This window comes from Anolis carolinensis, chromosome 1, assembly GCF_035594765.1.
Source record: "Anolis carolinensis isolate JA03-04 chromosome 1, rAnoCar3.1.pri, whole genome shotgun sequence".
NCBI lineage: Eukaryota > Metazoa > Chordata > Lepidosauria > Squamata > Dactyloidae > Anolis > Anolis carolinensis.
Window position 1 is genome coordinate 187,925,916 of NC_085841.1, and position 25,791 is coordinate 187,951,706.

At 44.1% G+C, this 25,791-nt stretch overlaps 1 protein-coding gene across 3 annotated transcripts in view; it reads left to right on the forward strand.

Moving 5' to 3' along the window:
- Window positions 1-25,791, forward strand: part of nrp2 (neuropilin 2) — a 351,320-nt gene that overhangs the window by 253,162 nt on the left and 72,367 nt on the right. The window lies entirely within an intron of this gene.

Genomic DNA, 25,791 nt, shown 5'->3' on the forward strand with positions numbered 1-25,791 from the left:
GAACAGTTCAGACCCCATTTGAACCTTGGTGCATACATGCCTTGCTATTTTAAACAATCTTGTTTTTCCTTCTGCACATGTATCATCATTAAATCTGGTCGTAAGTAGATTTTCAGCTTTCTTCCCTGTGGCTGCACAGTTATTCCTAAGGCCAGCACTCACGTGTGTGTAGGAAAACCCAAAAGATTTGCTTCTGGAGATTTGGCAGTTCTGCTGGGACAAGGGGATTATATTCTAAGTCAAAAGAATTGAGGGATTTTTTTAAGGATTGTAAGACACAAAAGCTTTTAAAAAGTTGACTGAGCCTTTGCACAGTGTCATCCAGTACTATTCAGAGCAGTGGCCTGTGGCATGATACTAGACAATAAGCCATGAATTGAGACACACAGCAAGTTTCCAGAAAAAAGTGGTAACCAATGGGCCCAAATATGGTATCAGTTTCTCATATGTTAGAAAGAGAAACAGTGCTATGGTCTGCATCAAATAATGTGAGACCCTCGGTGATGCAATGAGTTAAGCCCTTATGCCAGCTGAAATGCTGACCTGAAGGTTGGGTTGTTGACCTGAAGGTTGCTGGTTCAAATTTGTGAGATGGGGTGAGCTCCCGTCTGTCACCTCTAGCTTGCGGGGACATGAGAGAAGTCTCCCAGCAGGATAGTAACACATCCGGGCGTCCCCTGGGCAATATCTCTGTAGACAGCCAATTCTCCCATGTCAGAAGCAACTTGCAATATGTTCTCAATTTGCTTCTGACACAATTTAAAAAATCAAATAATGTAAGAAGCACAAATGGAGGCTTCCAAAGTTTATCTGGCACTTGAAGGTCTTGCAACAAATTCTGTGATTGATGCTCCACTTAGACCTGTTTTATACTTGCAAAAAACAAACACACACACACACACCCGAAAAATATGGATGCTATACTAGTATTGACTAAACATTCCCTGCACTTGCTTATTTTCTGTGGACATATGGTAAGATTTCATGCCACAAATCCAAGGATTACTAGACATGGGCCTGCAGTTTGAGGAGGATCTCTCACACAGTTAAATTCTATCCTCAAGGCTACCTGTGTGCACGAACACCAATCACAGTCACATCTTGCTTGATGAGCATGGATATTCAATAAATCCTATTGATTCTCCTTCCACTTTCCAGTGGGTCTTCACTAACATGACAGTGTTTTGAAAACTGGCAATTTATTCTCCCTGATAGCTCTTCCTTGTTGCTGGTAAATGGATTGACTGATCTAAGAGGGTCTTGAAAAAAAGGATGGTGTACCCATATTAGGCAAGCCAGAAAAGAGGGATTGGTATGAAATTAAAATGTTAATCACTTATTAATTTGGGATTTAGTTGGTTAAATATTGTACAGTATTGTAAGTATTGTACAGTATTTAGTTGGTTAAATACTGTACATTATTGGCTTTCATTTTTTTATGTTTAGAGGAAGCTTCCTTTATCAAAAATTCTGCAAGCCAACTCTGGAATATTTGTCTTTGCACCCCAGAGCATTACCTTAAATTCCATAGTATACTACAGAATATGCACTCAGATCATGTGTAGCCCTCAACAGGACTGTTGATCTGTTCTCTCATATGACTACTCTAAAGCAAGGCCTACACTCCTTCACATTTAATGGGATAAACAAAAGTGGTGGCAATCTATTTTTTTTCAGCAGTTCAATCATTTTCCAGCTGAGTAACTTTGGGGATGAGGAAGTGGGTTTGGTGAATTCAAATTCTAATGTATACCTTGTAATTTCATGTGGGGATTGGACTGTAGAAGCCATTGTACAATCTGTGTTATATCAGCTCCTGTGAGAACATGGTCTGACAGCTGCTTTCCTTTCCTTTCCCACATATCTAGCACTTAGCACATGGAGCTCCTGTCACATAGGCCAAAAAGATAACTGCAGTTGACCCAACCCTGTTTATGTGCTGTTACTTACAGGCACATCATATGGAGGGAAAACATCCTCATTGAGTCAGTAGGGATAGCCATATTGCTTCTGCTGCCATCTTTTTGAGAGCAATAGTACATCATCACATCCTGCCACTCCCAGGGGAGCTGCATCTGTGTGTTCAACACATGTGGCACTAAGCTATGGCCATCTTTCAACACATTTGAAACTCAGTGTGGAAAGTGCTGATCTGAGTACCTAATGACCTTTTGTAGTGGTGACTTTGGCCTTTGGACTTTCCTCGTTGCCAATTCTTACCAATATGTTGCTTATGTTAAAGAGATCTACAAGCACGTCAAGATCTCTTTCTCACATGCCCATGATATATGTTGATTAGTTCGTGCTGCAAAATAACATGGGAATAGGCACCTTATATGCTTAACTAGTGCCAAAACAGATATGCCTAGTTTAGACATAGACTCTTCCACTCCAGTTTACGACCAAACAGGGAAGATGGTGTTTAATGAATGTGTATGCATCCAGAGTAGCTGGTGGTTCTCATGCCAGTGAGGAATTAATCTGCTCTGAACTTTATAGAGCAGTGGTTCTCAACCTGGGATCCCCAGATGTTTTTGGCCTACAACTCCCAGAAATCCCAGCCAGTTTACCAGCTGTTAGGAATTCTGGGAGTTGAAGGCCAACAACATCTGGGGACCCCAAGTTGAGAAGCACTGTTATAGAGGCTATCAAAAGTGCTGAATCTTTTTGAGAGGATAGGGTTCAGAACTTCTGAAAGCTCCTTTCAAGGCCAGAGCTTTGAAGGACCTTGATTCACCATCCCTCTGGCATAAAAGAGATCAACCACCACTATACATGTCTGGTTTGGTCCACTCATGAACTCCCCTGTTGAGGCTTGATACAGTACCATCACTTACTTAATATTCTAGCTTAGAAAGAATCACAGGCTGCATGGGCATCTCGTGAATATCTTGAATTGATGTGGGGTCATGATGCCTATGATGGTGGGGCGAGGGGTGGAGAAACATTTTCATATTTCAAGTGTTTATCTCTTCAGCCTTTAGAGTGCTTTAGAAGATTAATATCAGAGGGTGACTGTGGCCTCAGGCAACAGGAGAGAACACTTACAGGCAGCCCCAGCCTTCATCGCCCTCCCCAACCCCGTTCACTGTAATAATGTTTAATTAATATAATAAGCCTCCTGTAAGTAGGGAAAAATTACTTATTTTTATAACTCAGACTCAATTTTTCATTTCATTTCCTTTCCCTTGACACTGCTTGTAATTAATTGTTCTTTTTTTTCTTTCCATAAGAGTTTATGTCTTGCCTGTATATGTTTGGTAAAGAAGCAAATTGCTGTAGATTACTCCTGTATGGATTGCTGCTCTTCCCGTTCAGTCAAAGAGCACTCCACCTGCACTTTAGCCTTTGTGTGAGAGCCCCAAACCCTTTATGGGTGTGCTACTTGAGTCTTTTGATGTGGCCTGTGCATGGCCAACATTTCCAGTGAAAGGCTTCCCAAAGTATTGCTGAAAGGAATGAGATGTGGATGGTTGTTGCATATCTTATATGATAATGTGATGAAGTGATGTAGTGATGAAGGTTCGGTAGAAAATACAGTTCAAGGTGGGAGAGGAAGAAGTGGCTGCACAAAAGGAGTAGATGAAAACCAGTAGTTACTTAGTGGAGGGGAAAGCATGGATTATTTTTAACTAACATTGAAAGTGAATTTCTGGATTGAACCTGGATTTCACCACAACCTGGCGCAAGGTGGTGATGGCAAAGAACTGAGGAAATCAATTTTTGTTGAGCATTTTTAAATTATCTTGTCCCTTCTCAACCTCCTCTGATTTAAACTAAAATTGTGCCTACGTTATCTTGAATATGGAGAAAAAGGTTCACTTACGGTTTCCAAAGTGAGCTCTTCCCTCCTGCCTAGATGATTGGAGTTCCTGGTTTTTTCCAGTCAATGACTGGAGATCATGGGGATGCCACTTCTCGTTCCGTGCTGTTATTGCCTGCAAAGAAATAGTAGGAGTGAGCACAGAGGTACTAAACTTTGCTTCCAGCTAAAGTGCCTGGTTGAAAAGCTTCCCCTGTCACTTCATCAAGGGATCTGGTGAAGTCAAGCCTGCAACCACAGCCCCAGTTCCAACATGCTTCAGGTAGAGGAGGAATTGGCCCAAACCACAGAATCCTTCTCTCTTCTGGCTTAATGTGATTTGCAGGGGAATCTGAAGCATTTGTGTATGTAGTTGCAGCTGTAAGTGATATGAACAGTCAATGGGGAGTAAATCATTGGGACTGAATTCCCAGCAAAGATGCATAGCTGACATACCTGAATCATGCTGTGGTTCAGTTGTAGAACACATGCTGGTTTGTCGAGACTGATTCCTGGCATCACCAGCTTGATGAACTATTGTACCACTGACTTGTTGAATTAACCTTTATTCCTTAGACCATTGGTTCCCAACCTTTGGGTCTCCAGGTGTTTTGTACTTCTGCGCCCACAGTTCCTAACAGATGGTAAGCTGGCTGGGATTTCTGGGAGTTGAAGTCCAAAACACCTGGAGGCCCAAAAGTTGGGAACCACTGCAGATCAAGGAGTAAATTGAGAACCTTTATAAGAAAACAAGGGTTTGGCAACTTCTCTTATGCAGCATGCTCCCCCACCTATGAAGTTGACTCAATTGTACTTGGTGGTTGATTGATATTATTACTGCTGTATTAACTCTTGTTTTATTGCCTTACTGTGTTTTATTTTTTGTATATTGTGCAATGTATTTATGCTGTTGTTTTTGTAAATTATGTTGATCGGACTTTGCCCCATATGAGCCGCCCCGAGTCCCCGCGGGGAGATGGTAGCGGGATATAAATAAAGTTTTATTTATTTTTCTTCATGTACTCTGTGAATGCACACTAATGGAGAAGCTGCGCCTGCGCAGGTTCCGACGGAAACTCTTCCAAGCTGAAGTTCAAATTTTGGCGGTAACCACGCCCCCCCTTCCCAAGGGGCATATAAGGCAGCCCCAGGCGCCCGCTCTCCAGTTCCTTTTTTTCCGCCGCAAGGTTCACTTCGGACTCTTCGCATGTCTACTACTCGTTTCAAGCGTTGCACGCAGTGTGCTGCTAAAATTCCTGACTCGGACGGCCACGCCAAGTGCCTCTTCTGTCTTGGCGAGGCTCATGTGGTCAGTACCTGCCGTTTCTGCCTAGCTCTCACAGCTCAGGCCAGAAAGAACAGAGCCGCTAGGCTTAGAGCGGCGCTTTACGAGAGATCTCTCGCGCCAGAACCGACTCCGTCGACGTCGGGTACGTCGTCGTCTTCAGCTCTGAGAGCTATGTCGGCGCCACCAGCTAAGCCTCCGACAGCTAAAGCCTCCTCGGTCTCGTCCAGAGCGTCCAGGACCTCCAGGGCCGCTAAACCGGTCAAGCCACCGTGTACTGTGACGACGGCTACCGTGTCGACCCGCTCCGGAAAGGTGGGGCCTTCCTCGACGTCGAGCTCTCTGGCTTCGGTGACCTCGATCCGCTCTCATATCGGCTCCCCTCCGTCCTCCTCTGCTATCAAAATAGCCTTTAAAAGGGCTCACGAGGAGTCTCGTCGAGCGCAATCTGACTCAGCTGTGGTTCCTCCCACACCTGGCAAGTCCTTGAGGGTTGCATCCAAGCAACCGCCGACAAAGAAACGGCTGACTCAGCGCTCCTCTTCCTCGGCCTCCTCAAGGAGAGACCCGCCATCTTCCTCGGCAACCTCCTCGAGAAGGTCTTCTCCAATTGTGCCAGCCCAGAGGCCTAGAGATGTTTCTCAATCTCCATTGCACCCCCTGTCTGACGGGGAGCTGCAGGACTCACCCCACCACTCTACCCAAACGGTGGTCAGGGTGCCGGTGCCGGAGCCTCTTGCGCCGCCTCACTCGTCGCGCCAACAGCTCTTCCCTCCCACCTCGACACCGGAGCGTGGCAGACAAACGGCTCGCCTGGCTCGAGCAGCCCAGGCCTCAGCGTCTAAGGATCCCCGGCTCCCGGCCCTCTCTTCCCGCGAGGCCATGCCTCCTCCCGAGACTGTGCTTTCTTCTCCCCCTCAGTCCCCCCAAGGGGCTGAGGAGGAAGATGTTGATATTGACCGCCCAGACTCTGTCCTCTCGGCCTCGGTGGTCTCTCTCGGTCTCGACCTCTCTCCTCCCCACGATGCGTATGAGGCAGACCCGCCTTCTCCTACTGACAATATTCGTGCTTTCTCTGATCAAATGGTCAGAATGGCCGACGCCCTGGGTTTGGAGATCAAGCAGACTTCCAAAGCAGTGTCTGATCCAGTTTTCAAAAGGGTGCAGGCCCAAGCTCCGCCGGCCACGCTGCTCCCTTTCCTGCCTTATCTCTTGGACGTTATCCAGGCCTCCTGGAAAACCCCTTCCTCCATTCCTCCAACCTCGAAGAGGATCGAGACTTGGTACCGTACCGACGATGATACCTTGGAGTGGCTCAAACACCACCCCGACCCCAACTCCCTGGTCGTTAAGGCCTCTCAATCCTCAGGTCGTCAGTCGAACACTCCGGCCGACAGAGAAGGGAAGCGCTTCGACGCCGTGGGTCGAAAACTTTACTCTGGAGCCCTTTTGCTTTGCCGCATGGCGAACTATGGAGCCTGCATGGGTGCCTACCAGCAGATTATCTGGGAGAAGGCACAGCCCTTCTTCGCTAAGATGTCGGACGAAGACCGCTCCGTCCTCACTACCCTCCAACAGGAAGCAGACTCGCTTGCTCACCACCAAATACAAATGGCGAAACATACAGGCGATACTGCGGGCAAGATGATTGCCCACGCGATATCCATCCGCCGCCACGCCTGGCTGAGGTCTTCGGGTCTCTCCTCATCTTCCAGACAGGTCATTGAGGACCTTCCCTTTGACGCGCTCGGACTATTTAACTCCGGTACCGATGACAAACTCAAGTCTAATCATGACTTTAAAATTCTTGCGTCTAAATGTGGCGACCAACCGCAACCTCAGCGCACCCGCTGGTTCCCGCACCGCTCCCGCCGCTTCCCGCCGCAATCTTTCAGACACCACTCTTTCAGGCGGCCTTCGGGCTCGAATAATCAAACCCATCACCAACCTCGTCGGGGACCTCATCCGCAAAAGCAACGCGGTCGAACCACCCCCGCTCCTCCGCAGGCTAACCGGCGTACCTGACGCCAACCCCTGCCAAAGCTCCTCGCCCGCTACCGCTGTAGAGCCCACGCTGCCTCAACCCTCCTGTGCCTTTGCCGACCGCCTAGCCCCCTTTTACAATCAATGGGAGTCCATTACTTCAGATGCATGGGTTCTTCGCATTGTCCAAGACGGCTACGCCTTAGAGTTCACGGACCTCCCACCTACAGGTCGCATTCTCTACTCAACTCCTTCCCCAGAGATACTGGCCGAAGTCGATGCATTACTGGCCAAAGGCGCCATCCGTCCCTCCCCTCCCGAACTGGACCCTTTAAGTTTCTTCTCCAGATACTTTACAGTCCCGAAGAGGGGGGGCGGGCTACGCCCCATTCTGGACCTAAGGGCCCTCAATATATTCATTCGCCCTTCCAAATTCAGGATGGTCTCTATTGCCTCTATCCTCCCGATGCTGCAGCGGGGAGACTACTTTGCCTCCATAGACTTACGAGACGCCTACTTCCACGTGGCGATACGGGAGGCGCACAGACGGTTCCTCTGTTTCAAAGTTCTCGACCAAACCTACCAATTTACCGTTTTACCCTTCGGTCTCGTTACGGCCCCAAGGGTCTTTACCAAGGTCGTCGCCGCAGTAGTGGCCCACCTCAGGCTACATGGCATCACGGTCTTTCCTTATCTGGACGACTGGCTTCTCGTCGGGCCCGATCCGGTTCTTCTCGAAAACCACGTCTCCTTCACGCTGCGTCTTCTAAAATCTCTCGGCCTCCAACTCAACTCCGAGAAGTCAAATCTCTCCCCGTCAACCCGAATCCGGTTCATCGGGGCCCTCTTCGACTCCGTCACAGAGACTGTTTCACTACCGTTCGACAGATTCCTAGCTCTCCGCCACCACATCGCCCTCTGTCGATCCGCCCGGAGGGTCAGAGCCCGTGCCATTCAAGTCCTTCTGGGCCACATGGCCTCCACGGTTCTCACGACCCCGTTTGCCAGGCTGCGCCTTCGGGTCCTACAAAGGTGGTTTATAGACACTTTCAAGCCGTTCTACCACCACAACTCCAAGTACTTGTCGGTACCGTCGTTCGTCCGCCAGTCCCTCTCATGGTGGACGTCTCACCAAAACGTGTGCAGGGGCCTCCCATTTCACCCAGCCCCGCCGTCGCTAACCATAACCACGGACTCCTCCACCTACGCTTGGGGAGCCCACATGAGCGGTCTAACGGTTCAAGATCTTTGGTCCCCATCCGAGAGGGCCAACCACATAAACTTCCTCGAGCTTCTCGCCATTCTCAAAGCCCTGAAAGCTTTCTCCCGCCTCATCCGTCACAAGTCCATCCTCATTCAATCGGACAACCTCGTAGCAGTATTCTACATCAACAAACAGGGCGGTACGGGTTCGAGGAAATTGATGCTCCTCTCCTCCCGTCTCTGGGTTTGGTGCATAGCCCACGACGTACAGGTCTCTGCAATCCACCTGCCGGGCGCCCAAAACGACCTAGTAGATGCCCTCAGCAGGATGACATCTTCCTCTCACGAGTGGAAGCTCGATCCCGAGATCCTCGACGGTCTGTTCCTCCTCTGGGGACGCCCTACTCTGGATCTCTTCGCGTCTCCCCACAACGCTCAGCTACCCCGCTACGGAGCGAGACTTCCCCCGAACTCCTTCCCCGGCTGTCTAGGGGATGCCTTTCTACTGGACTGGTCGGCGGAGATGCTTTATCTTTTTCCACCGATTCCCCTCATACCGAAAGTTCTCGAAAGACTTCTCTCGATCTCGGTCACAGCGATTCTCATAGCTCCGGCCTGGCCCCGCCAACCGTGGTATCCAGCCCTTCTTCGTCTCTCCAGAGGAACGTTTAGCCCTCTGCCTCCCTCGCCGCACCTTCTCTCAAGGGAGGACGGCAAAATTCTTCACCCGGACCTCCCTTCCCTTCATCTCACTGCATGGAGGATTCTTACCTAGCCTCCCTTCCGCAGAACCTGCAAGACGTCCTTCGGGCAGCCCATAAGCCGTCTACTACCAAGGCTTATTCCTATAAACTCTCTCGCTTTCACGCCTTCCTTCGATCCCGTAACGTCGACACCTTTCCGACCTCGGTATCGGTGGTCCTCGACTTCCTCATGACCCTCGTCGAGAAGAAACTCTCTCTCGCTTCTATTAAGGCTTATCTCGCAGCTCTTTCCTGGTCCTTTCAACGCCACGGTCAGCCATCTCTTTTTTCTCACCACCTGATCAAAACTTTTCTCCGAGGCTACAATAACATCTGCCCGCCGTCGCTACCACCTACGCCGGGCTGGAACCTCGAACTTGTACTTTCTCAACTCACTTCTGCTCCCTTCGAACCGCTTGCCTCGACCGATCTCCGTCTGCTTTCCTGGAAGTTGGCCTTTCTAGTGGCGATCACGTCGGCACGACGGCCATCCGAGCTTGCTGCTCTCAGGGTCGATGAGCCTTATCTACGTTTTCACCATGACCGCGCTGTTCTTCGCCCGGACATTACCTTTCTCCCTAAGGTGGTGTCGGCTTTCCACCTCAACCAGGACATTGTCCTACCAGCTTTCTTCTCTAACCCCTCCTCTCCTCTCGAGCAAAAACTGCACCTTCTTGACGTTCGAAGGGCACTTCTCTTCTACAGGGACCGTACCAAGGACATCCGTAAGACACAAAGACTCTTTGTCGCCTATGCCCAGGACAAGTTGGGTAATCCCATCTCTTCCCAAAGACTGTCCCACTGGATCGCTCAGGCCATTGAGTTGGCCTACGAACTAGCCAAGCGACCTCCTCCTCCATCCATCCGCCCGAGGTCGACTAGGGGCCTCTCGGCTTCAACCGCCTTCCTTAGGGGTATTCCGCTTGACTCCATATGCAAAGCGGCTATCTGGTCAAACCCTCTTACGTTTGTCTCTCACTACAGGCTGGACAATAAAGCCTTAAAGGACTCGGCCTTCGCAAGATCAGTACTCTCATCTTGCCTCTCCTGACTCCCAAACGTCTTTTCTCCTTATATTCACCTGCAGGTGACTCTCTATACCTCTCCTTCAATTTTGGGCCGGTCTTTTTCCCCATACCTACCTCTAGGGATATGTTTTTCCCTGATTGTGTTGAACAGTTGCTCTGTTGCTTTGTACCGCCTTATTGATCCTGGCGGATATGTCAAAGGCCATGATGTTTTTTCCCCTCTCCCCCCTGGGAGAGCGTTTATATGCACTATACGCAAATGCGTGTTTTCTATCATGTTTATTGAATAATTTCTATGTTATGTTTCCTCTTCTACTATGCTCATGTTTGCATTGCACTGGTCCTTTCGGACAATTTATTGCACTAGTCTCTTGGGACTGTTATCTCAATATGTCCTAATAAATATATGTTTGGACATTCACTGATTGTCGAGTTTGCCTTGTCCCACCATCCGGGACCTTAGCGTGTCAGTCTCCATTAGTGTGCATTCACAGAGTACACGAAGAAAAAGGACAGGTTGCTCACCTGTAACCATGTTTCTTCGAGTGTACTCTGTGAATTCACACAAACCCGCCCTTCCTTCCCCTCTGGCAAACCTCTCCCTTTCTCGTTGCCTTGGCGGCGTAGGAACTGGAGAGCGGGCGCCTGGGGCTGCCTTATATGCCCCTTGGGAAGGGGGGGCGTGGTTACCGCCAAAATTTGAACTTCAGCTTGGAAGAGTTTCCGTCGGAACCTGCGCAGGCGCAGCTTCTCCATTAGTGTGAATTCACAGAGTACACTCGAAGAAACATGGTTACAGGTGAGCAACCTGTCCTTATTATGCTGTGATGACACAGCACAGAGTACAGTTGCAATTAGCCTGCAGTTTCTATTCTCCTATCCAGTGGTTCTCAACCTGGTTCCCAGTTGTTTTTGGCTTTCAACTCCCAGAAATCCTAACAGCTGGTAAACTGGCTGAGATTTCTGGGAGTTGTAGACCAAAAACTTCTGGGGACCCCAGGTTGAGAACCACAGTCCTATACCATTGTGATTCCCTATGCACTTGCCTGAAAGAATGGGTTTTAAGGATACAAAAACACATAATCTGATAGTGGTGAGCTAGTGTGACAATTAGACATTCCAAAAGATATATAGTCAGAGTCACCTTACCATAGGAAGCTTTCATTCTGATACTATCCCTGTTGTAAGACTAACCTGCTATTTTTACAGTACTATTTCACACTAACTTGAAAATTCTTGCACTGATCTTGGAAGGTCTTGTTACATGTCCGAGCAGGCCTGTAAGCTCTCACTTGTTGTAGCCTCTAAGCTACAAGGTCGCCTTAAATTGTAGTAGCCAACACTACGCTTACAAGAGTAGTTCTGAAACTTGAAATGTTTTAGCCCTTTAATATTTTCAAATATAATTATTATATTTGGGAGGACATGAAAAACCCAGATGCTTCTGAACTTCTATGAGGAATGAGGGTCAAAATGCTTTTTCATATTGCAATTGTTTGCTCATATTGTTGGAGCTTCTTTTTGGGCAGTGGGCCTCCTTCCCTCTTTAAAACAGACCCTCTGAATGGAAGAAGAATGGTGACATTGTCCAATTCACACTCATGTCCCCTTCCCCTCCGCTTCATACTTTTCCAGCCCTCTCCCCTCTTCCAATGCCTTAAAGTCAGCATCAGGCCCCAGGCAAGAAAGAATGAGGAAAAATGAACCCTCGCTTTCAGCAGCTCCAGCTTCACCTCTCTCGCTTCTTCACTGGAAAGCCATTGGGTGAAGAAGGGGGATTGTTTTCACTGTGTGGCCTGGGAAGATCCTATGTCTCTAAAGTGCTGAAGAGTCCCTCTGTTAAATGTAAAAGGCCTGTGGCTGCGATGCTTCCATTGAGGCAATATGGTGTGCTTCTCAAGAGGTGCCCGGATAGTGCTCTGGCCTCTTAGGACAGCTATACAAAACAAATGGAAGAAAAGGGAAGATCATGTTCTTACCAATTGTCTAAATAAAAGAAACTTTTATGTAGCAATTTAACCTGAAAGGTGTTTGATTAGTAAAGCCTGCATGAAAAAAGCAATCAGTTTCCTTCTCGCTTGCCATTTCACGTGTGGGTGTCCATCCATACCAGGGGTCCCCAAACTAAGGTTCAGGGGCCGGATGCGGCCCTCCAAGGTCATTTACCTGGCCCCCGCCCTCAGTTTTATAATATAATATTTTATATCATTTTAAATAATATATTGTATTTACATATAATATTGATAATAATATTATAATGTTAAACAATATAATACTAATACCATATAATAATATTAATTATATGTTATATATTACATATAATATTACAGTATAGTGCAGGGGTCCCCAAACTAAAGCCCGGGGGCCGGATGCAGCCCTCCAAGGTCATTTACCTGGCCCCCGCCCTCAGTTTTATAATATTTTATATCATTTTTAATAATATAATATATTGTATATACATATAATATTGATAATAATATTATAATGTTATACAATATAACATTAATAATAATACCATATAATAATATTAATTATATATTATATATTACATATAATATTACAGTATAGTGGTATAGTTCAATTTAGTAATATATAATGCTAATATTGTGCTATACTAATAATATAATATATTGTGTGTACATACAGCTGCTCTGAGTCCCCTTCAGGGTGAGAAGGGCGGGATATAAATGTAATAAATAAATGTAGTAAATGAATAAATAAATAATTTTGACTTGAAGGCACACAACAACGACAATTCTAATTCACTTGACTATCTCATTGGCCAGAAGCAGGCCCACACTTCCCATTGAAATCCTGATAGGTTTATGCTGGTTACAATTGTTTTCATTTTTAAATATTGTATTGTTCTTTCATTGCTGTTGTTTTGCACTACAAATAAGACATGTGCAGTGTGCATAGGAATTTGTCCGTTTTTTTTTCCAAATGATAATTCGGCCCTTCCACAGTCTGAAGGATTGTGGACCGGCCCTCTGCTTTAAAAGTTTGAGGACCCCTGATCCACACCATTTCACCTCTCCCTTTTGACATTGGGGATGACTCCTCGAGACACGTGCCACTTTCATTACATTTTTTCCAAGATAGTCTTTCAGGCAGCTTCATGTTTCCTTTTTTAGCCCCATGTTCCTTGTACCTCAGCTTCACAGATTATCTCCATGCCATCCCCCTGAGGGCTCCTGTTACAAAATCAGGGACCCTAGTCCAGGAAAGTGGAGCTGGGCAGGCAGGTCATTCGCAGACACACACACACACACACACATACACACACAAGGACTCCAGCTGTTATCTAAGGCAATGGAACATGTATCCTTCCGTTCTCAAACCACAAGGAGGGATTGCAAACATTTTTCCCTATGGATTTTCACATGCCTTCCATAGGCAAATAGATCCCTCCATTAGTTGCAGTGAAAGAGTTTCCTGCAACACATAATCAAACCAGGCTTGGGCTGCAAGTCTCTACACTTTTATCTGGAAATGTATCTTGTTGAACTAATAGCTTCTTCAAATTGACATTTGTACCAATAGCTAGTAGTGATGTTGTTGTTGATGATGATGATGTTGATGTCAACCTTCCACATTTGAAGGTTTAACATTTGTAGAGTTGATTATTTGCGGGTTTGATTAATATGTTTTCTCCAGGAATCTGTAGGTTGTTTAGCACAACTCTATGAAACTTGACACTGGAGAGGCTAGAAATTTTTAGAGAGGCATTCTCTCAGGTTAATAAAAATAGCAGGTTTTTATTAGTGCTTTATCCATTTTTGTGGGGGTCCTGTGCCCCTAGCCCCCAGTGAAGGAGGAGGGCCTCCTGCTTCTACTACCGCCAATAATAGCAGTAATAACTCTTGGGTGCAAGGGGATTTGTGCAGTTCCTCTGTGCTCTGGAAAAAGAAGAAAGGTGAAGAAGAACTGGGTTGTTGTGCATTTTCTGGGCTGTATGGCCATGTTCCAGAAGCATTCTCTACTGACGTTACCTCACAAACTCAGAGGATGCCTGCCATAGATGTGAGCAAAATGTCAGGAGAGAATGCTTCTGGTACATGGCCATACAGCCCAGAAAATGCACAACAACCCAATGATTCCAGCCATGAAAGCCTTCAACAACACAATGAAAAAGAAACTTGTATCTGCCATTGGTGTATCATAATGACTATTGGGTAGACTCAACAATAATAAATGGTCCACCATTCAGTGGACTCATAGCTTTGTATGCAACAAAGCAGTGTAAACCTCTCTGGTGTTTGTTCCGTGGTGGGAAGGAGAAAATAATATGAAAACTGAATTGGACATGCATGTATTGAATTGTGCATGTATAGCAAAAATGCATTTAGTGCCTAGTCGTTTCCTGATTTTCATGTAAACATTACGTAGAAAAGGCTGTTAGCCTGATTATTGAAGAGAATCACTAGGGCACAACAGAAGGACTCCAGATAAACTTAGCAGGAACTGCAGTCACTGTGCTGTTCAGAAAAATCAAGCTTGATTAAAAGCGATTGAAGCGATGGGCCAGATCATCTTGCCTGCTCCCCTAAATTCGATTAAAAGCTTGACTTTGTGCAGGCTTGCAGCATTGTAAGTCTTCATTGATTTGGCTGATAGATGGATTTTTATTTAGAAAATAAAATGGTGATGACTTGGCAAGTAAATTAACAAGTAATCAAATTGAGTAGGTTTTTCCTATGAGACAAGATGCCCACCTGGTATAAATATTGCATTTATTCTGGATTGATTTCTCTTTTTACTCAAACAAGGCTACCACTAAATAAGAAGGATATCATTTTATTGCATTATGTTTTAAGTTGTTAGTCACTTTGGATTGTAATCCAAAGCAGGGAATAATAAATAATAAGAATAATACAAATAAGTAGTAGCAGTAGTAGTAGTAGTATAAGGAGGAGAAGGGGGAGACAGACTAAATAGTTTTCAGAAGCATGACCTCAGGCTATCTTATCTATCTCTTTATGTCTGATCTTTACAACCAGACAAAATTTTAGAATCCATTGGTTGCCTCTAGAAATGGGAGATTGTAGTGAACCAAATATTTTTTCAGTGATGCCAGCGGCATCCTTTGCAAACTTTTTCTAAATAACGGGGCTTTGGAGCCCTGGTGGCGAAGTGCGTTAAAGCACTGAGCTGGAGACCGAAAGGTCCCAGGTTCAAACCCCGGGAGCGGCGTGAGCGGCCACTGTTAGCTCCAGCTCCTGCCAACCTAGCAGTTCAAAAACATGTCAATGTGAGTAGATCAATAGGTACCACTCCGGCGGGAAGGTAACGGTGCTCCATGCAGTCATGCCGGCCACATGACCTTGGAGATGTCTATGGACAACGCCGGCTGTTCGGCTTAGAAATGGAGATGAGCACCAACCCCCAGAGTCGGTCACGACTGGACTTAATGCCAGGGGAAAACCTTTATACATACATACACATACACACACACACACACACACACACACACACACCTACCTTTTATTAGCAATATATTTAACTGAGTAATTCTTTGTCCCAAACTACCAGGATTCTCATGTGTACCCAAACTGGGCAGCAGAAGCTCAGAAGCATTTTTTTTATGTTTGCATGTGAAAATTGCTCCCAAGACCAGACTTTGGATTGAGACTACAACTCCTAGAATCTTCAGACAGCATAACTACTACTGTCCACTTGGGCTAGGGATTGTTGGAGCTGAAGATTCAAGAAACCAAAGTTTCCAATCACTGTTAAAGACTTCAGTTGAAAGCTTTTGGTCTAGCCATAAACTTGGAGCCTAAGCTATCAAAAGCTTCCATTTCTTTTTCCTCACAAAAGCAAAGGTGCTAAAGGCAGGCCAGTTTTGATTTCACAAGAGTCAGTGCTGAACAGGATGAAGCAGTCATAAAAAAACATCTGAGGGCAAAGCTCTATAGACAACAGTTGGATATGAAGACTTCAAGTTTATGGATCATGTTCTCTTTTTAAAAATGAGGCATGGATGTGACCCTTATTTTTCTTTTGCAAGCTAACTCTTGAAATGGTCTTTCTACTAATGCTGCAATTGAAGTATGCTGGCCTGAAGAAGCAATGTGGAGGAACAGAAATACTGGGTCTGAATTGTCTTGGATGGATCACCTGCAAGATAACTGGTGTCCTGTGGAGAAGCAGCCCATAGCTGAGATTGGTGATTAGTTTCTCTGCTTGTTACATGATGTGTTTGGTTGGAAACAAACCCACCTGAGCTTCTGAGACCATCTTCTTTGGGAAGTTTACACAACGTGTTGCTCAAATATATAAGCTGCTGCACTAGCTTGTAGTCTGTGGGATTCCCAAGTTCCCACTGTGTTAAACTATATTTTCCCAGGACACCTACTGGCAGGAAAGCTAGAGACAAATACTTAATGCTAAGTGTGAAAACCTTTTCCTGTTAGCTAGGTGATTTGTCTAGTTTTCCAGATGGCTGTTGGGGAAGATCAGGCCATGATTTACCAAGGTGCTTACATTGTGCCACCACTTGCTGAGCATCGCTTAGCAAAACATGCCTGCTGCTCTTGCTCAGTGGAATCCAGATACCCTCATAAATCCTCATGCAAAGCAGTAGCAGCAGCAAACAAAAACTCTAGAACTGGGGTGCCCTCAGCCCTTGGGGAAACCATCTTTTGAGCACCTGATGTTGTGCAGGAGCAGCTTTATCTGCTGTCCTTTCACCGGGAACACATATTTCTTAAAATCAAAGAGACAGGAAGGAGAAGAATACACACTTATCATGAGAGTATTAATCAGATGTTTCTGCAAAAATCCTTTGCTTCAAACAACTCAGAGTTGTGTGTGTGCCTCTGTGTGTGTGTTGTACTTTCTGCCTTTCCTTGAGGTTCCTCCATTCTTTTGCTGTCCCTCCATTAATGGCAACAACAACAAAAATGAGAATGAGTGGAATGACTTGGCAGAGGCAAGCTGCCTTGGCAATTAACAGACCTTATTTATTTGGTCATAAGACTTTCCTTCCAAGCATTAGAGCCACCCACTAATTCAGGCTTAAAATCACAGAGGAGTGAATACATCCTGTTGCTCCTCTGGTGAATGCATATTTCCAGTACACAAATGAAAAACTTCTATGCACACTGAACCATATCCACAATCAGGTGTGAACTGACATAAGTTGCTCATACAGCAAGTTTGTGTACAAAGTAAAATAAACAGAAGAGCAGTTTCCCCACTCTCATGCTTAGTGACAAACATGGATGTCTTCTCTCTAACTTTCAATCTGTGGTTGGGCTGGTCATAGTGACTACGGTCAAAATACCCTCTGTAGATATCTTGGTCTTTTATTCTCCCTGCACGAGATGTCTCCATAGTTTCATCTCTCAGCTGATTCTTGTGATGATGGAGAGTTAACTGCTTTGAGTTTTGATATGGAATTTGGCATGGAATGTCATGACTACAAGACTATAAAAGCAATTTAAACCTTGTTTAATACATTCTGTGTTCCTGAATGGCAGGGGGTTGGACCCTTGTGGTCTCTTCCAATTCGATGATTCTATGAAACAAACTAAGAAAAATACAGTGGGGGGAAAGTGCAGTTCAAACTCCCCTTCTATGCACCCAGCAAAGGTGTTCTAACCTTGTTCCTAGTTAACAAATTGAACACGGAAGCCGGACTTGCTTGCTACCCCATAGCTTTACTGTACTTGCAGTAGAAAGGGGGATTTTTGTACCCAACCCCCAACATTGTTGACTTGCACACTCAAGGGGTCTTGGATAGAGTCCCTTAATAAAGACTGGTGAACAGACACAGCAGTCAGAGAACAAGGAGAGAAGTTCTTATGGGTCAAGAACTCAGTGAAGAGCAAAATGCAGAGACTAAGAATAAATGGGCAATTCACTCAAAGAAGGTTAGTAGTCTTCCTTGAAACTGGAAAAGCCTCTTACTAACAATATATTCTTTGAAATCACTGCTAGATAAAACAAAGACAGTCTTCTCCTTTCCCCACTCATAACAGGGCCAACTAAGGACTGGATCATACATTGGTGTATGATGGCTAATAGCTCTTGATGGCTAATAGCTGCATGTTTGAACTAACCCATTGAAAAGTATTGTTGGTGCTGATACGAAAATTCTGTCAGAGATGCTTTGTCTGAATTCACGCAGAGAGAAAGTTACATGACAGTATAGAAATCCAGGGTATTAATATACACCTTCCAGTTGTCCTGTCCCAGATCTTGCAGAATGGCACTGGAATGCATTTTACAGCAATAGTTAAACAATAGATTTAAGCAAGAGAAGCCATCATGGTGTAATAGTTTGGACTCTGGAGACCAAGGTTCAAATCACTGCTCAGCCATGGAAATCCATTGGATGATCTTGGGCAAATCACACTTTCTTAGCCTTAAAGAGAGGCAAATGCAAAACAATGTCATGTGGCAGCTTAAAAGGCCAATGGAATTTTGGCCTGCATAAATAGGAGTATAGTGTCTATATACAGGGAAGTCATGCTTCCCCTCTATTCTGCCTTGGTCAAACTACACCTAGAATTAAACTGTGTCCAATTCTGGGCACCGCAGTTGAGGGGAAATGTTGACAAGCTGGACTGTGTCCAAAGAAGGGCGACTAAAACGATCAAGGTTCTGGAGAACAAGCCCTATGAGGAGTGGCTTAAAGAACTGGGCATGTTTAGCCTGCAGAATAGAAGGCTGAGAGGAAACATAATGGCCATGTATAAATATGTGAGGGGAAGTCATAGGGAGGAGGGAGCAGGCTTGCTTTTCACTGCCCTGGAGACTAGGACATGGAACAATGGCTTCAAACTATAGGAAAGGAGATTCCACCTGAACATGAGGAAGAACTTCCTCACTGTGAGAGCTGTTCAGGGGTGGAACTCTCTGCCCCGAAGTATGGTGGAGGCTCCTTCTTTGAAGGCTTTTAAGCAGAAGCTGGATGACCATCTGTTGGGGGTGCTTTGAATGCGATTTTCCTTCTTCTTGGCAGAATGAGGTTGTACTGGATGGCCCACAAAGTCTTTTCCGACTCTAGTTTCTGTGATTCTATTATTTTCTCCAAACAAAACTTGCAAAGAAAACCCTTTGATAGGTTCTCCCTAGGGTCCTCATAGTTTGGAAATGACTTGAAGGGTATATAAAAACAACAAGATTTCAGCCATGTGCTTATCTGAAATGCTTTGGATTTAAAACAAATATATGTGCCTGTGTGTGTGATGTCATCTGTGTTAATATTGAGAGTCAAAGAAGTATTGCTAAGCACCTTTTAGAACATCCAAAGAGCTTAGTCTTGCTCGACTAATTCCTTCTGAATCAAAGACAGTATCTCCTTTTTAAAGCCTGAAAACAACAACTATAGGAAGATGAGAAACAAAGATGTGAGCAGATACATTTAATAGTTTTAGAACACATATAGCATTTTGAAATTGGTGTCTGGATGGACTTGCTAGCAAAGCAATTTTGTCTTCAAGATAACTGTATGATTGTTGTTTGGTTTCTTCTTGTATTTTTATCTGTTCACATCTATTCTTAATGTATCATAAAAAGGCACTCGAATGGAGGAACCGTTGCTTATTGATTCTATCTCCACACCACTTTCACTCAGAGGGCACAAATTGTTCTTTTTTGCTTCCTTAGCTCATGCTTCCCCCAGGAGGGATTCCTTTGTCACTGAGGGACTCTGCAGTGTAAAACTTGTTGGAAAATAAGTACAAGATAAGATGTTACCTCACTTTAGATGATGAGAAGGAGAAAGTGCATTATCCTCAAAACCATTTTGAGTCAACCTTTTAGAAAATAAATTTCTACATGGGCAACATTGGACCTCATGGTCTAACCTATGGTCAGTGTTGGTTAAGCTTCTTTTGTGTGCTGCGCTTTGGCCTGCAGTGATGGATGGCCTGATGGTCATGTTGATCAATAACTTTCAGCATTGAAGGCAAGACTTCCTAGAATTTTCATATTTTCACAGCCATTTGTGAAGTGTCATCCGCATCCCTCCTTGACTCCCTCGGTCATGGATTTAGGATATGCCTTGATTTACATTTCTTTGTATAGTTAATTTGCCTAGTCACTGTCCTCTAAAAAACAAAATGCCCACTTTCTGAATAACACATGGAGAGATCAAGGTTACACACCCATTGTTTTCAAGTTCTTTGCATGCAGGGATTGAGGTCTCACACCCTTTATTATTTTCTTTTCTTGTGTTATATTTTATTAAAACCTATGTAAGTTGTTATGAAAAGGACAGATTTGTCTGAATACAGAGAAGGTAGATAGTGGAATTGTGCCTAGGAAGTGAGGGAGCTTGGCTGTTTGTGGGTCCATAGGACAGCCATGCAAATGGATATAGGAAAGAAGTCATGACATTTGGAGGCTTCCAGTGCATGTTGCCAATTCCACAATCTAGAAAATGCCCAGGAGGCTTGGACCATTTGGTTTGGACTCCATGCACATATGTGCTAACATTCAATATTTGAATGTTTCAGAAAAACCAAAGTTGTGTCTAGAAGGTAAGTGCCATCTAGCTTTGCTACAAGACAGGAGGCAAGTGCCTAATTGAGATTTACGCAAATGGTGTATCCATTTGATCTGGTGCATGATGTGATTCAGTGAAAAATCCTGTTGGAAGGATGGAGGAAACCATTTTTGCAAATCCTTTCCCATAGCGCACCCACTGGGATGTGAAATATCCTTTGAGTCAGTTGCTACGGGGCTGCTTTGATTGTCTCTAATAGTTCTGTCTTATTGGTCCTATTGGCAGGGAAGACAATTATGTGGTGGAGTGTCTGGACAAAATTCATCTTGATTCTCTTGATGCAGCTCCTTTAACTCCAGTGACACTTTGATTACTTGTTTTTAATGAAGAGGGCTACATTACGATAGTAGTTGTGTGGATGTAGAATTTCTGATGCCAGAGTGACACTCAAGTGCCTGACACCTATTAATTTCAATGGAAGATAAGTGCCTAAGAGCAATTTTGTCTTTGAAAATCTACTTCTTCAAACTGAGTTCTCATCAGGTTCGATGTCAATCACTTTTGAAGTCTGGAAATTATGAAAAGGAGTTTGAGTCAAAGGGCCACCATGAGCTTTCCAGCTTATTGGAGCAGGTATGTCTATGGAGAAACAGTTTGTTCCTGTTAGAGGTTTAGACCTAGTACCACATTTGAAAAAAGAGAGACAAATAACAGTATGTAATAAAATTTGAAAGAAATTCTGTTCCTGGTTTAAAGTGTTTCCTGTTTAACTGTGTGGTACTTACTTGGAAGGTAGTTGTTATACTCCAGGAACTTCGTTTTTGTGGCTGCCAAAACTATATTGGAATTGTTGAGACTCGATGAGATATTCATTGAAAAATTATAACAAAGTGTGCTGCAGGGTGTCCCACAAAAACAATGTTTTTGCAGTTTAATAAACTTTTTCCCATATTTTTTATGATAAACCCAAGTAGGAAGTGACATAACTCAGGAATGACAATCGTGTTACATAGTGTAATTTACTTGATCCAGTTTCTAGCCGTATGCTGATCCCTCCCATAATGGACTTCAAGTCTGTGTTGCTGAAATCTACCATGTTGAATGTATCTGGACTATGTATTGGATACTTGGGTGAATTTTATGAGTCACTGAGTGCGAAAAAAAGTAAATACTGGTAAGTTAACAGAGATGCCATAGCATTTAGAATGCAAGCTGTGACTCTAAAGGATGCCTTGAAGTAGCCAAGCAGTTTGAGGCTTGGGAAATAAAAAGAGGGAAGATAAAACAGCAGTGTTCAAATATTTAAAAATGGTAAAGTGAAGGTCATAGTTGCGACCTCTTGGAATCTGGCCACTGCTTTATAGCTTATGTCAGTTCTTTTAAGTATGAGGATTCTTTTTAAATTCCTGCATAGTAATGGCATGAGTATGAGTTGAAGTCCATACCTTCCAAGGTTTAAAGCAGAGCATAATTATTTTCCTCTGCAGTAAAGGATAGTTCATGAGTCAATGGCCCCAATCCAACACAGAGTTGGGTGCACTTAATCCAATTGATTTCAATTAGGCTTAAGCACACCTAATTTTATACTGGATTGTGTCCAATGCATGTAAGGTACAGGAAGGTCAATAATTGGAAAAGATTTATAATTGTAATAGCAATTTGGGCAATGCAAAGAGTTTGGCCTCATTCTTACCATCTCTGTACTGCATTGTACAGATTAAATTGGCAATTTAGAATTAGTATAATTCCATAAATATATTCCTTTAAAAAACCCTGTCTTCACAAGTATGTTTAATGCTTGTGAAGAGAAAGGATAGATTTAAACCACTTTCTCCTGAGATCTAATTTTCTTTATTGTGTGTTTGTGTGATGTGTGTGCATATGTCATTTGTGAAAAGGCACATTTGATTATGTGAATGTCACCTGCAGTCAGGAGAGATACAGTCCTGGCACTAGGTTTACCATCTGACTTTTTAAAATGACTTCAGCTGACAACTGAAAGTGATAATAGATGTTTTGATAATTTCCCCATTGCCTGTCTGAATTATTTGTGTATTTTATCTCATTTTTATACCACCCTAAGTGTTCTGTTAAAGGGTGCTATATACATGTATATAAAATGTGGGTGTAAATAACTAAATTATAGAGAACTTGGGTACCTTTTTCTCTTTAGTAAATTGGACACAGTTCTCAGTTTCCACATCCTCCTCCTCCATTCTAATTAAATCAAACACTATAAATCCCACTGCATTTGAGCCCACTTGCCACAGTAGTCTGCTCATGACATTATGTTATGGAAGCCTTCATCAACAGCAAGAATAAAAAAGCAGGCTAATGATATGAAGGCTTTCTGTAGCACATTGCAGGAATCTCAGGTACATATCTTCCTTGTGTTTAGAAGGCTTTGTAGGATGTCTCCTGAGCAGTGATTCTCCCTCAAGGCTTAGCTACAGAATTTCCCTTCAAACTACAACAAGACCCCATATTCACAAGAAATACATTTCTGGTCAGACTGCACTTACCTGAAGTTGTGGATAAAACCAAACAACATGAAATAACCTAGCATCTAGTTCTAAAGTACCATTGAGTTGCTTTAGAACAGTGGTTCTCAACTTGGGGTCCCCAAATGTTTTTGGCCTACAACTCCCAGAAATCTCAGCTAGTTTACCAGCTGTTAGGATTTCTGGGAGTTGAAGGCCAAAAATATCTGGGGACCCCTGGTTGAGAACCACTGTTTTAGATTACTTAGAAATTGGGGACACATCCTCTTTAGGAATTTGCTAGAATATCCAAGGTGGCTCTACGGTAATTTCCAGGGGAAGTGTCATCTGGAGAATCTAGCAAACTCCCCGAGATACCACTTTCCCTATATAAGTGAAACAATCGACATGGGTTATAATGTTATATGGTTATGGGGCATGTACTATACATTTAGTCTCTCTACATTTTACCAGCTAAGTATGCTTGTTGCAGTTTCCCAGAGCAAAAGGAAGCATGATAACCATCTTGTTTAGTGGTTGGCAGAATTTTATGATTGAGAAAAGAGGCACTGCAACAGGCCAAAATGGAATGGGCCAAACACTCCCCATTTTTCTGCCTATTAATCATGGGGGGTGGGTTAGGGTGTTCAACAGATGGAGAAATGGCAAACTATCCATAGTGAGCTCAGGGACAGAGCTTTACATTCAGCCAAAAACATAAACCCACTCCCATTTGGACCTTAGTATCTCTGCTTCGTGTGTTTGACACACCTTTGCTTCGACCACTGATAGCAACAACTCCATCCTACTGTTTGTGCTCAAGGGCTAATCATCTGCAACATGAATAAGGGGGAAGAAGAAAGAGAAAAATGATGAGCATCATTCTGCTTTGCTTATCATCAACTAGATTGTCAGCTAGGCTCTGATTGCAAAGTATTTACTACCTGGCGGTGTGATAGAGTGGGGTAGGGAGTGGAAAGTAGAAAGAAACCAAAGAAAAGGAAGAATCCTTCCCCCATGCATATAGAGTCCTAAGAAGAGCCTGTGATTTTGACAAGTGGCAGGGTGGAGAAGATGATAGTGAGGATCAGCTGCTGATTCATAAAACAAGCGAATTTACCAGAGAATAAATATGAGTCTTCCCCCACCCCACCTCTGATAATGTCATGATTACAGAGTCAATTTTTCCTCACCGATTACAGCACTTTCACTTGTCCTAATTATGTCAATCTTTTGCCTTAAGCTTTTCAGTGTCTTAATCAGCAGACTTCTCTGTTTATGGCTGCTGGTGAAATAGACGTCCTCCGTACTGATCTGTCTCAGTCAATGGAATACACTGTCTTTCTATCTGACCAACCCACACTCCTCTTCCTGTGATTAGTCTCTCCATATTAGCTTCTGTGTACTGCATAGCACAGAGACCCTCATTGCAGTTATTTTTGTATGAATCATTGAGTTTGTTTTGTCAATATCAAAGTTAGGCAGCTGGAGTATTGTCTTAGAACACTGATATTTTCTAAATCAGCATTGTGTAATTGAGTGATGGACTTCGTAAGACCAGGTTCGAATCCTCACTTGACCATGGGAAGTCACTGAGTGAGTTTGGACAAATCACATTCTACCAGCCCTACAACAATGGCAAAGAGTCTCTAGAGCAGTGTTTCTCAAACTCTGCACCAGGTGTTTTGGATTTCAGCTCCCAGAAATCCCATCCAGCTTACCAGCTTTTAGGAACTGTGGGCGCAGAAGTACAAAACACTTGGAGACCCAAAGGTTGGGAACCAATTGTTTGAGCTGAAGTCCAAAACATCTGGAGGAGCACAGTTTGAAAAACTCTGTTATAGAGAAATCTGGCCAAGAAAACCCTTGTGTCGTTATGAGTTGGAAATGACTTAAAGGCTTCCACAGCAGCAACAGCAACATCATAATCCAACGCTGATGCTTCTTGCAAACAGACTGCATACATATTTGCTTAGAGACATCTCTAAGTATTTCACCTCTCTGTGATTAGTGGGACTTTCTCTTGGATAAATATGCATAATATTGCACATGAACTCTGCTGTTGGCTCTATATCCACAGGTTCTGCACCCATAGATTTCACCATCTGCGACTTGACAGTATTCAAAACAAATTGCAAAATGCAAACCTTGATCTTGCCATTTAACTACACCAACATATATATGGGATTTGAGTATCCACAGATTTTGGTATCCATGGAACCAAATCCCAGCAGATACCATGGGCCCATTGTACTAATTTCCACTGCCATCAGATAGTGCAGTGGTTCTCAACCTGTGGGTTCCCAGATGTTTTGGCCTTCAACTCCCAGAAATCCTAACAGCTGGTCAATTGGCTGGGATTTCTGGGAGTTGTAGGCCCAAACACCTGGGGACCCACAGGTTGAGAACCACTGAGATAGTGGGAAACATTTAAATCCTTTCCTCTCTTGTGAGATTTTTCTTCTACTCTGCTTCTAGCTGTAAAAATCTGATCTGAAAAATAGAACTGATAACCTTTGGGGAGAGTGTGAGCAGGTCTCGCATGTCTTCAAGGCCAGTGCCAAAATTAGCCATACAAGGCTTTTGCTAGCATGCAGGAAAAGCAATAAAGCAAAATTAAGAAGCTGAGTGATGTAGGATTGTGTTAAATGAAGGTTTGCCAGACTGGTTCTGGGATAGAGCTCCTGTAACTTTGATCCTTGATGGATCTTGGTCTCTTTCCAATTTATGATTCTATAGAGTAGGAGGAGCTGCAGTAAAACTCCATGAAGTGAAATAAAGGTACTTGTCTTCCCTCATCTTTCAAAG